Below are 12,883 nucleotides of genomic sequence, written 5' to 3'. Positions count from 1 at the left end.
ACTGCTCCGGAAGTTTAGGACCCGAGAAACTGCTAATAGTAGTAAATGATGAAATAAATAAGGAAATAGATGAAACTCACTGAAGGTCTAGGTGGAGTAGGTGGGTGGCCACCAATATCCACATGGATCATTTATAATCCATCTAAAAAGGGGAAAACACCAAAATTACCCATTGTTGGGCAAGTTTTTGAGCAGCTGGGCAAAAAATCCCAGGATTGGGGTTTTGAGTAAGATTTAATCAACCATTTATGAAGATGAAACCCCTCAAGGAAGCCTATAAATAGACGAGGGTTGGATTCATTTTGAGCATCAAGGTGGATCAATTCAATTGTTCTTGAGCATTAGGTTTGAGGGTTTTAATACCCCTTTACTTCTCGTCAATTTCGGAGGTGAAAGCTTCCATCCTATTTGGTATCTCTATTCTTCTCTCTATTTTAGCACAAGTTTTATCTCGACAACAAGTTCTCAGGTTGATCTACCTTGATTTTCCCGTGGATGTAGTGGTCATTCAGTGTCCGTGAACCACCCTTAAAAATACATACTTAATCAATATTATAGTTCCATAATACCTTTATATGATTTATCTAGATAAAACAAGTTGATGCAACCATTGGACGAATCATGGAAGATGGAAGTGAATGACTCATATAAGGGAAACCCAAGATTATTATATTTTGTAGTTACATATGTCAAATGATTATATATTGATAAAATAATCACTAAACAATTATCTATTTTAGTATTGTGACCCATGCTATTGGGATATTAGGAGATCGGGTTTCCCGTGTCATGAGATCTATTATGAATATTATAATACCTCATTCAACTATACTTACAAATTTTATTACATTACATTAAATTTATGTCAATAGATTGGTGAGAATTTTAACACTGTATTTATGCTCCTATTTATTAGAAAACCAAACCCCTATGAACCGAAGATGGTTGGTATACATCTCTAATTAGTATTATTTTTTGGGTATGGAATTTGTTTTGGCTTTCTCTGCCGACAATAGTACTGATCTGGACATGGCAACCAATATTTCCTATGATATTCGGTATTTAATGCTTCTAAGACAGTGTTATCACTGAAAAGTCTGTTGTCAAATTTTTTTTTAGCATAGCTTAAAGACAGGGTGTTTTCGCAGCGCATAAATCTGTTAGCAGTTTCGCAGCGCCATATGTTTTAGTGATTTCGTAGCGAAAACACTGACCTTGCAATGGCTGCGCTACGAAATTGGGAAATGACAGATATTTAGGGTGGTCTGATGGTCGGCTGGCTACCAAGGATGATGGTTCCCCTTCAGAAAGTAAAAAGGATGGAGTTTCCTATATCAAATATTGGAGATACAATCAAAGCACGAGATGCCCTCTATTTCTGGCAAAATATGGTCTATGTTGAAGAACTGGAGGAGAACAGATCAAACACTGAGACTATATTTGATAATGATGGTCCAGGCTCTGGAATGTGTGATGCTTCTGAAGTAGAATCAGAGTTGCGTAATGGTAATGGAGCTGTAACTTCTGTAGAAGTTGATGCAAGTGGATTAATGAAGAGGAAGAAGACATTGACACCTGAAGTGGAAAGATTATAGACACCATATTGAATGGCGTTGCCAATGGCTTGAATTGCAGATTAGAGAACTTTTATGTTGGGCTTCCAAATACGACTACTTACTTGAAGATATTCAAGCAAGAAAGCCATGGAAGGATGAGCAGCAAGCTGTGAAGGCATTTACAGCAAGATCTTCCCCTTTAATAGATAAAGTTCACAGGCACCGGATTTTGCAGCGCAGGCGAAGGAAGAAAGTTGAAAATGTCGTGAATCTTATCAAGCACGTTGGTTCATTATTAATGCACATATTGAAGATATGAAAGTGCTCTTATGGAATGCAGTGATTAAACGCCAAGTGTCAAGTAGTTTTTATAAGGATTTGATCGCCACAAGGCCGCCATTATTAGTGACACCGGGATAGAAATGTGGCACAAGAGCTGGAATTATGTTAACTGGTGTCATTAAAAGATGAGTGCGCATTGAATAAAAACAAAAGAAGGATGGCGCAATTCCTACGAAAGATACTATCAATTCAGGGTTTCTTGATCTGAACACTCCAAATAATCTCTGTTTGGCATTAATTTTTCAAATCATCTTCATAATCAAATGTCGATGACAGAGAGGAAAAATCGCTGTCGTAGAGACAAGGAAGCAAATGGCAGAGCTCGAAATAGACAAGTTTCCTCAGTCAAGGTGGACTGTATTATTTTGATGTTGTCTTCTACAAACGTGGTAACCGTGCCGGTTACATGCTCCGGCTGTTGGCTTAGAAAAGGAGGATTGTCATATAATTTCTGGCGCTTATTTAAAAGCCACGGTTCAAGAAAATAGCTTTGGCAGAAGATGTAAACACTATTCCGCTTCATCCTTTTTCGACACCCACTTGTCTCCTTTCTATAGAATAGAACAGCTTAGCTTGGCCATTATTTCTTTTTCAGACGACAATCCAGCTCCAAGTATGGTGGCAGGGGAGGTTGATAGTTACTGCTGTTGTAATGAGACTATATATCTATTTACAGCTACGCAGCAGTTCTTATCATATAAAACCCTGCATTTCTTCGTAGATAGTTTGGCAGCATGGCGCGCAAGCAGGCTTCATGTACACAGAAATTGATATTATACGCCATTAGAGCTGCCGTAAGTTGTCTGGTTCTTGTTATAGGGTTCAAGCATCTCGATCCTAACAAAGAAATCGTTTGGATAGTGTAAGCTCCTCAGCCCTCCAAATGGAAAAACATTACTTGCAAAGGCAATGGCAAGAAGATCAGGGGTTGTTTTCATCAACGTAAGGGTAGCCAATCTAAGGAGCAAATGTTTTGGGAATTCTCAGAAACTTGTGACTGCTGTGTTCATACTTGCGCATAAGCTTTAATCTTCTATCATATTTATTGATGAGGTCGATAGTTTTTGAGACAGCGTTTATTGAATTTGCAACAATAGAAGCAGCTGAAGCGAGGATGTACATGAAGGAACTCAGAACATCCAGGCTTTCGCCTCACAAATATTACGAGCTCTACATGCGAGCATTTGACGAGCTCAGGAAGCTGGAATTCTTTTTCAGGGAGGAGATCAAGCGAGGATGTACAATTATTGACTTGTATGAGCTTGTGCAGCACGCAGGCAACATCTTTCCTAGATTGTATCTCCTTTGTACAGTGGGATCTGTATATATTAAGTCAAAGGAGGCCCCAGCCAAAGATGTTTTGAAAGATCTTGTTGAAATGAGTCGTGGAATCCAACATCCTATTCATGGTCTGTTTTTAAGGAGTTACTTGTCCCAGGTTAGCAGAGACAAATTACCAGATGTTGGGTCTGAATATGAAAGTGATGGGGGGAACTGTAATGGACGCAGTGGAGTTTGTACTTCAGAATTTCACAGAGATGAATAAACTGTGGGTCCGAATGCAGCATTAGGGACCTGCGAGGGAGAAAGAGAAACGGGAGAAGGAAAGGAGCGAGCTTCGTGATCTTGTAGGGAAAAACTTACATGTCCTTAGCCAGATAGAGGGGGTGGACCTTGAAATGTATAAAGATATTGCGCTTCCCAGAGTCTTGGAGCAGGTTGATAACTGCAAAGATGAGCTTGCACAGTACTATCTTATGGACTATATCATCCAAATATTTCCAGATGATTATCATTTGCAAACTCTGGAAACACTCCTCGATGCTTGCCCTCAGCTTCAGCCAACTGTTGATATAAAAACAGTGATGTCTAAATTGATGGAACGTCTCTCAAATTATGCATCTTTAAGTCCAGAGGTTATGCCAGAATTTTTGCAAGTAGAAGCTTTTACCAAGTTGAGCAGTGCCATTGTTAAGGTTATTGAAGCACAACCAGATATGCCACTTGTTGGAGCTATTAGTTTGCATGTATCGTTGCTTACATTCACACTTCAGGTTCATCCTGATCGACTTGATTATGTTGATCAAGTGCTGGGAGCTTGTGTTAAGAAGCTTTTAGGTAAAAACAAGAGGTAGATGAGTTGTTGCAGGCAGTTGATGAGATATAACTAATGTCCAGTTAGTCTGATAGGTATAAAGTTCACTGAGAGGATGACTTTTCTTCCTAGCTTTTAATGTTGCAGAATTTAAATAGTTCGTATGTGAGGAGGTTAGAGGAAGACTGTGTTTTTTAAATCACACAGCAGTTTCGTAGCGTGCTACGAAACTGCTGTAGGTGGCGATTTTAAACGCAGAACAGCTATGTTGGTGAGATGATCAAGAAACTTGAAAGAGAGACACCTGTACATCAATACAGCCTACAGCTCATATGGAGACATGGTATTTGGTAGCAGCGTTCAATAATTTGAGTTATTAAAATTTGGGAACATGCTGCTACATTTTCGGAGAATGTTGGGAGACAGAGACCGTAAAAACATAGCACATCTCTTGGTCAATTAATGAGCCATCCACGCAAATAGAATCCAAAGCTAGTTCGTTCAGTGTACTTTCCTTCAAGATACCTCAACCCAAGCAGCAAAAAGACATGTGTCAAGAGCCAGAAAAGCATCATGCTACGAGGAGCAAAGATTTTGGATTTTGATTAAATGAAAACCATTTGTAATTTCAGTTTAGCCATTATGTAATTAATAAATTAGTTATGCACTAGATAAGGATAGTCAATAGCCACCTTCGAGGCTCCCCTCATGCTGGAGGAGGAAGCTCGAGGTGGTTAAGTTTGTTTGCCTATATATGGATCAATGTTGGATGTAGAAAGGGTTGGACATTTTATACAAAAACAGAGTTATTTGGGCCATTGTAAGACTTGTGACAGTAATAGTAAAACAGTGTTGATTTCTTCTCAAGATTCTCGATGGATTATTGTGTTCAAATATAATGATGGTGTTTTATATTTTATGTTCTTTTACAGCCTTGTTGTAGCACAATCACTCAGAATTCATACTTTATGCTCTGACTTCCTGTGTGTTTGGCAAGCTGTGGTTTTTATGGAGTATGTTTGAACATTTAATGCAAAGAGCCTTGACTTCCATGAAATGACTATGTTTTTCTTGTTTACTTAGTGTATGAGACTCCATAGCCCAATGAGGACCAGTTTGATGTGTATCCAACCAACTTTTGTTTTCATGAATGAGTAAAGAGTTAGCCATCTGTTGTAGTGAAGGATTTTTATCAAGAGTTTGTGAGAGAGCCCTCTCTGATCAAAGAGGCTAATCTTTGATCTAAAGTCTGGTTGAAAGAGTTACATGAAATCTTGCTTGGTTGCAGCCCTCAGTAGTGATTTTGTGATAACATTTTGGTGCGTCTGCCGGGAGACTGAAGATTACTCACTCCCGTAATTTGAAGATTGGATTTCTGAAGGTAGCAGGAGTTCAAATGATTTTCAAGGCTGCAAAACTACCTTGGCGACTCCATTGTTGAAGAATTCAAGGTTTATACATTCATGGTGATTCCACTGGAGTTATGAAGGATCCAGAAGCTGCCATTCTTTGTTCAAGGTATGCATGCATAGATTTCTCAGGAATTCATGGTTTCCCAAATCATTTTCCCAAGGATGCATATTTTCTAAGGAATGGTCCAAAATTCAATGGAGAAGACTTGAGTTTAACGTTGGAGCATATCTCAGATTTATATCATTTTGCTGAGCTTCTTAGAGTTAAACATGAGGATGTTTGCATAAGGTTATTTTATGATTCACTTCAAGGGAAGTGCAAACAGTGGGTTGAATGCTTTCCTGCCAAGTCCATTAAGTCATTTCAAGACCTTTGGCTCATGTTCTTGGAGGAATGGAGAGATAGGTCAGAGGTGGTGGTAAACTCTCCTTCAGTGGAGGGTTTCAAACAATGGAATGATGATCATAATAAAGAAGAAACAAATGAATCTTTTTCTTTGTCCTTATCCTCATATCTGAAATCCTTTGACTGCAAGTCAGAAGATAAGATGAAATTTTTTGATGAATTTGCCAAAGACATTGAGAAAGAAATTGAAGGTGTAGAAGGACAAATTCAGGCATACAGTTTTCATGATCATGATCATTATTCTCAGAAATTTTCTATGGCAGAACGCAAGGAGATTATGCTGGTTCCTTTCTCTTTCACGATTGAGGAACTGAACACTGTGGTTGAAGATCAGTTTGCACAGCTGGAAAGTTTCAAGGAAAGACAAGCTGATCATGTGTTCTGGGATCCTATAGCTGATTACATGGAAGAGTTTTACTCTCCAGTGTTTCAGTTTTCCTATGAAGATCAGAGACAATTTCAGTGGCAGCGGTCATTACACTATCACATTGGATCTGAACTCTGATGCAGTCAAAGAAATCAAATATCAGATAAGACAAATGATTGGCTGCATTGGAAATTTCACATTGATTGAGCTGAAGAAGTTGAAATGGTTAGGGTAGGTAGGTAGAGGTAAATGCAAATAAGCTCAAGGTTAGCTGAGCATGTTTTTTTTCAGTAGATGTAGTTTTCTTTCTCCTACAGTCATGCTTGTCAAGCAAGTTTCTGTTTGTCACAAATGGATAAGGCACTGGAGCTGCATGTTCTTAGCGCACCACAAGGGCACACTATCCCAAGTGGAGCCACTGTTATCACTGAAAAGTCTGTTGTCAAATTTTTTTTTAGCATAGCTTAAAGACAGGGTGTTTTCGCAGCGCATAAATCTGTTAGCAGTTTCGCAGCGCCATATGTTTTAGTGATTTCGTAGCGAAAACACTGACCTTGCAATGGCTGCGCTACAAAATTGGGAAATGACAGATATTTAGGGTGGTCTGATGGTCGGCTGGCTACCAAGGATGATGGTTCCCCTTCAGAAAGTAAAAAGGATGGAGTTTCCTATATCAAATATTGGAGATACAATCAAAGCACGAGATGCCCTCTATTTCTGGCAAAATATGGTCTATGTTGAAGAACTGGAGGAGAACAGATCAAACACTGAGACTATATTTGATAATGATGGTCCAGGCTCTGGAATGTGTGATGCTTCTGAAGTAGAATCAGAGTTGCGTAATGGTAATGGAGCTGTAACTTCTGTAGAAGTTGATGCAAGTGGATTAATGAAGAGGAAGAAGGCATTGACACCTGAAGTGGAAAGATTATAGACACCATATTGAATGGCGTTGCCAATGGCTTGAATTGCGGATTAGAGAACTTTTATGTTGGGCTTCCAAATACGACTACTTACTTGAAGATATTCAAGCAAGAAAGCCATGGAAGGATGAGCAGCAAGCTGTGAAGGCATTTACAGCAAGATCTTCCCCTTTAATAGATAAAGTTCACAGGCACCGGATTTTGCAGCGCAGGCGAAGGAAGAAAGTTGAAAATGTCGTGAATCTTATCAAGCACGTTGGTTCATTATTAATGCACATATTGAAGATATGAACGTGCTCTTATGGAATGCAGTGATTAAACGCCAAGTGTCAAGTAGTTTTTATAAGGATTTGATCGCCACAAGGCCGCCATTATAAGTGACACCGGGATAGAAAGGTGGCACAAGAGCTGGAATTATGTTAACTGGTGTCATTAAAAGATGAGTGCGCATTGAATAAAAACAAAAGAAGGATGGCGCAATTCCTACGAAAGATACTATCAATTCAGGGTTTCTTGATCTGAACACTTCAAATAATCTCTGTTTGGCATTAATTTTTCAAATCATCTTCATAATCAAATGTCGATGACAGAGAGGAAAAATCGCTGTCGTAGAGACAAGGAAGCAAATGGAAGAGCTCGAAATAGACAAGTTTCCTCAGTCAAGGTGGACTGTATTATTTTGATGTTGTCTTCTACAAACGTGGTAACCGTGCCGGTTACATGCTCCAGCTGTTGGCTTAGAAAAGGAGGATTGTCATATAATTTCTGGCGCTTATTTAAAAGCCACGGTTCAAGAAAATAGCTTTGGCAGAAGATGTAAACACTGTTCCGCTTCATCCTTTTTCGACACCCACTTGTCTCCTTTCTATAGAATAGAACAGCTTAGCTTGGCCATTATTTCTTTTTCAGAAGACAATCCAGCTCCAAGTATGGTGGCAGGGGAGGTTGATAGTTACTGCTGTTGTAATGAGACTATATAGCTATTTACAGCTACGCAGCAGTTCTTATCATATAAAACCCTGCATTTCTTCGTAGATAGTTTGGCAGCATGGCGCGCAAGCAGGCTTCATGTACACAGAAATTGATATTATACGCCATTAGAGCTGCCGTAAGTTGTCTGGTTCTTGTTATAGGGTTCAAGCATCTCGATCCTAACAAAGAAATCGTTTGGATAGTGTAAGCTCCTCAGCCCTCCAAATGGAAAAACATTACTTGCAAAGGCAATGGCAAGAAGATCAGGGGTTGTTTTCATCAACGTAAGGGTAGCCAATCTAAGGAGCAAATGTTTTGGGAATTCTCAGAAACTTGTGACTGCTGTGTTCATACTTGCGCAGAAGCTTTAATCTGCTATCATATTTCTTGATGAGGTCGATAGTTTTTGAGACAGCGTTTATTGAATTTGCAACAATAGAAGCAGCTGAAGCGAGGATGTACATGAAGGAACTCAGAACATCCAGGCTTTCGCCTCACAAATATTACGAGCTCTACATGCGAGCATTTGACGAGCTCAGGAAGCTGGAATTCTTTTTCAGGGAGGAGATCAAGCGAGGATGTACAATTATTGACTTGTATGAGCTTGTGCAGCACGCAGGCAACATCTTTCCTAGATTGTATCTCCTTTGTACAGTGGGATCTATATATATTAAGTCAAAGGAGGCCCCAGCCAAAGATGTTTTGAAAGATCTTGTTGAAATGAGTCGTGGAATCCAATATCCTATTCGTGGTTTGTTTTTAAGGAGTTACTTGTCCCAGGTTAGCAGAGACAAATTACCAGATGTTGGGTCTGAATATGAAAGTGATGGGGGGAACTGTAATGGACGCAGTGGAGTTTGTACTTCAGAATTTCACAGAGATGAATAAACTGTGGGTCCGAATGCAGCATTAGGGACCTGCGAGGGAGAAAGAGAAACGGGAGAAGGAAAGGAGCGAGCTTCGTGATCTTGTAGGGAAAAACTTACATGTCCTTAGCCAGATAGAGGGGGTGGACCTTGAAATGTATAAAGATATTGCGCTTCCCAGAGTCTTGGAGCAGGTTGATAACTGCAAAGATGAGCTTGCACAGTACTATCTTATGGACTGTATCATCCAAATATTTCCAGATGATTATCATTTGCAAACTTTGGAAACACTCCTCGGTGCTTGCCCTCAGCTTCAGCCAACTGTTGATATAAAAACAGTGATGTCTAAATTGATGGAACGTCTCTCAAATTATGCATCTTTAAGTCCAGAGGTTATGCCAGAATTTTTGCAAGTAGAAGCTTTTACCAAGTTGAGCAGTGCCATTGTTAAGGTTATTGAAGCACAACCAGATATGCCACTTGTTGGAGCTATTAGTTTGCATGTATCGTTGCTTACATTCACACTTTGGGTTCATCCTGATCGACTTGATTATGTCGATCAAGTGCTGGGAGCTTGTGTTAAGAAGCTTTTAGGTAAAAACAAGAGGTAGATGAGTTGTTGCAGGCAGTTGATGAGATATAACTGATGTCCAGTTAGTCTGATAGGTATAAAGTTCACTGAGAGGATGACTTTTCTTCCTAGCTTTTAATGTTGCAGAATTTAAATAGTTCGTATGTGAGGAGGTTAGAGGAAGACTGTGTTTTTTAAATCACACAGCAGTTTCGTAGCGCGCTACGAAACTGCTGTAGGTGGCGATTTTAAACGCAGAACAGCTATGTTGGTGAGATGATCAAGAAACTTGAAAGAGAGACACCTGTACATCAATACAGCCTACAGCTCATCTGGAGACATGGTATTTGGTAGCAGCGTTTAATAATTTGAGTTTTTAAAATTTGGGAACATGCTGCTACATTTTCGGAGAATGTTGGGAGACAGAGACCGTAAAAACAGAGCACATCTCTTGGTCAATTAATGAGCCATCCACGCAAATAGAATCCAAAGCTAGTTCGTTCAGTGTACTTTCCTTCAAGATACCTCAACCCAAGCAGCAAAAGGACATGTGTCAAGAGCCAGAAAAGCATCATGCTACGAGGAGCAAAGATTTTGGATTTTGATTAAATGAAAACCATTTGTAATTTCAGTTTAGCCATTATGTAATTAATAAATTAGTTATGCACTAGATAGGGATAGTCAATAGCCACCTTCGAGGCTCCCCTCATGCTGGAGGAGGAAGCTCGAGGTGGTTAAGTTTGTTTGCCTATATATGGATCAATGTTGGATGTAGAAAGGGTTGGACATTTTATACAAAAACAGAGTTATTTGGGCCATTGTAAGACTTGTGACAGTAATAGTAAAACAGTGTTGATTTCTTCTCAAGATTCTCGATGGATTATTGTGTTCAAATATAATGATGGTGTTTTATATTTTATGTTCTTTTACAGCCTTGTTGTAGCACAATCACTCAGAATTCATACTTTATGCTCTGACTTCCTGTGTGTTTGGCAAGTTGTGGTTTTTATGGAGTATGTTTGAACATTTAATGCAAAGAGCCTTGACTTCCATGAAATGACTATGTTTTTCTTGTTTACTTAGTGTATGAGACTCCATAGCCCAATGAGGACCAGTTTGATGTGTATCCAACCAAATTTTGTTTTCATGAATGAGTAAAGAGTTAGCCATCTGTTGTAGTGAAGGATTTTTATCAAGAGTTTGTGAGAGAGCCCTCTCTGATCAAAGAGGCTAATCTTTGATCTAAAGTCCGGTTGAAAGAGTTACATGAAATCTTGCTTGGTTGCAGCCCTCAGTAGTGATTTTGTGATAACAGACAGTACCATACAGTACATATGCTAGGCCAACCAGGAAATCTGACTTCCCCTTTTCCAGTTATGGCCACTTCATCTGTTGGATGTATGCATGCATGGGTCCATTTTGTACTCGTGGATGGCGGATAATGATGAAAGGGCATGATTAATGCGATGGGAGGGTTTGGTTTAGTTTCAAATTCAAAATTTGAATGTTATTCATAACCAGCGCCCGCTTCCCATTTGGTGAAGCTGTGGACAATGTTTCAAAAGTAACGATCATGGGTATTGCAGGTCACTGCTTTTCAGGGAGGCGGATTTTGCATCGGAGCCAATTTTCATCATGTCATTGCAGATGGGAATTCCTTTTCACATTTAATGAGCAGTTGGGCAGAGTTTAGCAGAGAAATTTCCATTTCCAAGAGTCCTCACCACATGAGAACAGTCTTTCAGCGGGACAATGGAGATCGCGCAATACCCAACCTTTATTTGAGGGCTGAAGAAGTTGCCACTGATTTGATTAGAGAGGTGCAAATTTTCAGGTTTGTCCCAAATAATTCGCTGCCCTTAAAATATTCATAAATCAATGCAAGTGCTGGTGATCACTCAGTGGAAAACATTGACATTAGTATTGTCCATAATTCTGTCAAAGATGAAACAAATCTAGAAATATCAACATTTCATTTCAGCAAAAAAATAATTCAAGGTTTGAAGCAATGATCGGGGTCTTCAACTTCATTTTTAGCAGTTTCCACGTAGTTTTGGAGATGCGTAATGAAAGCTCGACAAGTTCTAGAGAACAAGCCCATTTATTTTAGAGTGCCTATTGACTTCACAGGGCGGGTAAAACTACCATTGCCTCCAACATATTTTGGGAACTGCGTATGCAGCGGTATTGTCGGGACTACGGCGAAGTAGTTATTGGCGCAGGATATTGTCTTTGTTGCCACTCTCATCCAAGAGCTCGTCTCTCCCTATGCTGCAGAGTTGCAGAATTCGTCGAATCTCGTCTTGGAAGCGAAAACATAGACCAAAGTCTTGGAAATTTATGTAATGATTACATTGTAATGACATTCATGTCTCCGAAATTTCGTGTTTACGAGAAAGACCACAGACGGGGAAAGCCACTAAATGTACAGGCTACTTCCTTGAAAGAAATTGGAAGGATGAAGTTGTTCCCCAGAAGAGAAGGGGGAAAGAGTATTGATGTGTCCACAAAACTCCCTCGCCATTAGATGGAAACTCTGAAATAGTTACTCATGGTCGTCCCCGTGATTTATTGATGATGCTTCGTTCTTTATTAATGTGAACCTCTTCTTTCTCGCTGCACATATGCCATGTTTGCGACTAGTTTATTTGTCATGTGAATAAACAAGAATTTATGTTGAAGGGAACTGCATCCTGAAATCGGAATTCGACACGTCTCTGCAATGGAATCTAAGGATTCTGGATTGAGATAATATTTATGTATATTAACTTGCTTTTCGTTAACATATCTTTCCTTTTAGCTTTAATAATTTGTTCTGTGCTTCATTCTTTATTTAGATTTTCCAAGAAGTTGATATCATAATTATTAGATATAATTCAATCTCACATACAACACGATTTGGTGGGAGTTATTTTTTCTTTAGGATTGTTGAAGTTGCAATTGGATTATTATCATCTTTTTTTCTCGGCAATACTAACTACTGATATATTAATATGTACAACAAATACTTTACATCCAAGGAAGCTGGCTGCCCATGGCCCTAAGTGACTCCATGGGTGGCATTGACCGTCTCATGAAATTGCCACGCAAGGCAATGTTAGCAAAAAGAGCAAAATGCATGACACTGAGAACTATCTGACTCACACTATGATAACCCACGCAGGGGCATCTTGAAACAGATTTGTGACAAAGACAAACAGTGACATTAACCAGATCTGCATGGCCTGAAGGCATAACCATGAATTGACAAAAGACAAACAGTAACATAAACCAGATACCAAACACACCGCTTCGCACCCACTGCGTCCGTGATGACCGCGAGTAGGACTTAGTTACAAGACGCACACCTATCATAAGAAAAACACGAAATTGA

At 39.4% G+C, this 12,883-nt stretch overlaps 2 pseudogenes; both read left to right on the top strand.

Annotated features, from left to right (window-relative positions):
* The first annotated feature begins 2,946 nt into the window (after positions 1 to 2,946).
* Positions 2,947 to 4,033, top strand: LOC149169072 (vacuolar protein sorting-associated protein 35A pseudogene; annotated as a pseudogene).
* A 4,116-nt stretch (positions 4,034 to 8,149) lies between these two features.
* Positions 8,150 to 9,550, top strand: LOC149169071 (vacuolar protein sorting-associated protein 35A pseudogene; annotated as a pseudogene).
* Positions 9,551 to 12,883: the final 3,333 nt, after the last annotated feature.

The sequence above is a fragment of the Pinus tabuliformis genome, chromosome 4_2 (assembly GCF_031772625.1).
Source record: "Pinus tabuliformis cultivar Carrire ecotype Pingquan chromosome 4_2, CPIR1, whole genome shotgun sequence".
Lineage (NCBI taxonomy): Eukaryota > Viridiplantae > Streptophyta > Pinopsida > Pinales > Pinaceae > Pinus > Pinus tabuliformis.
The sequence above is the reverse complement of the archived record's forward strand: the minus strand, read 5'-3'. Positions and strand labels throughout refer to the sequence as shown.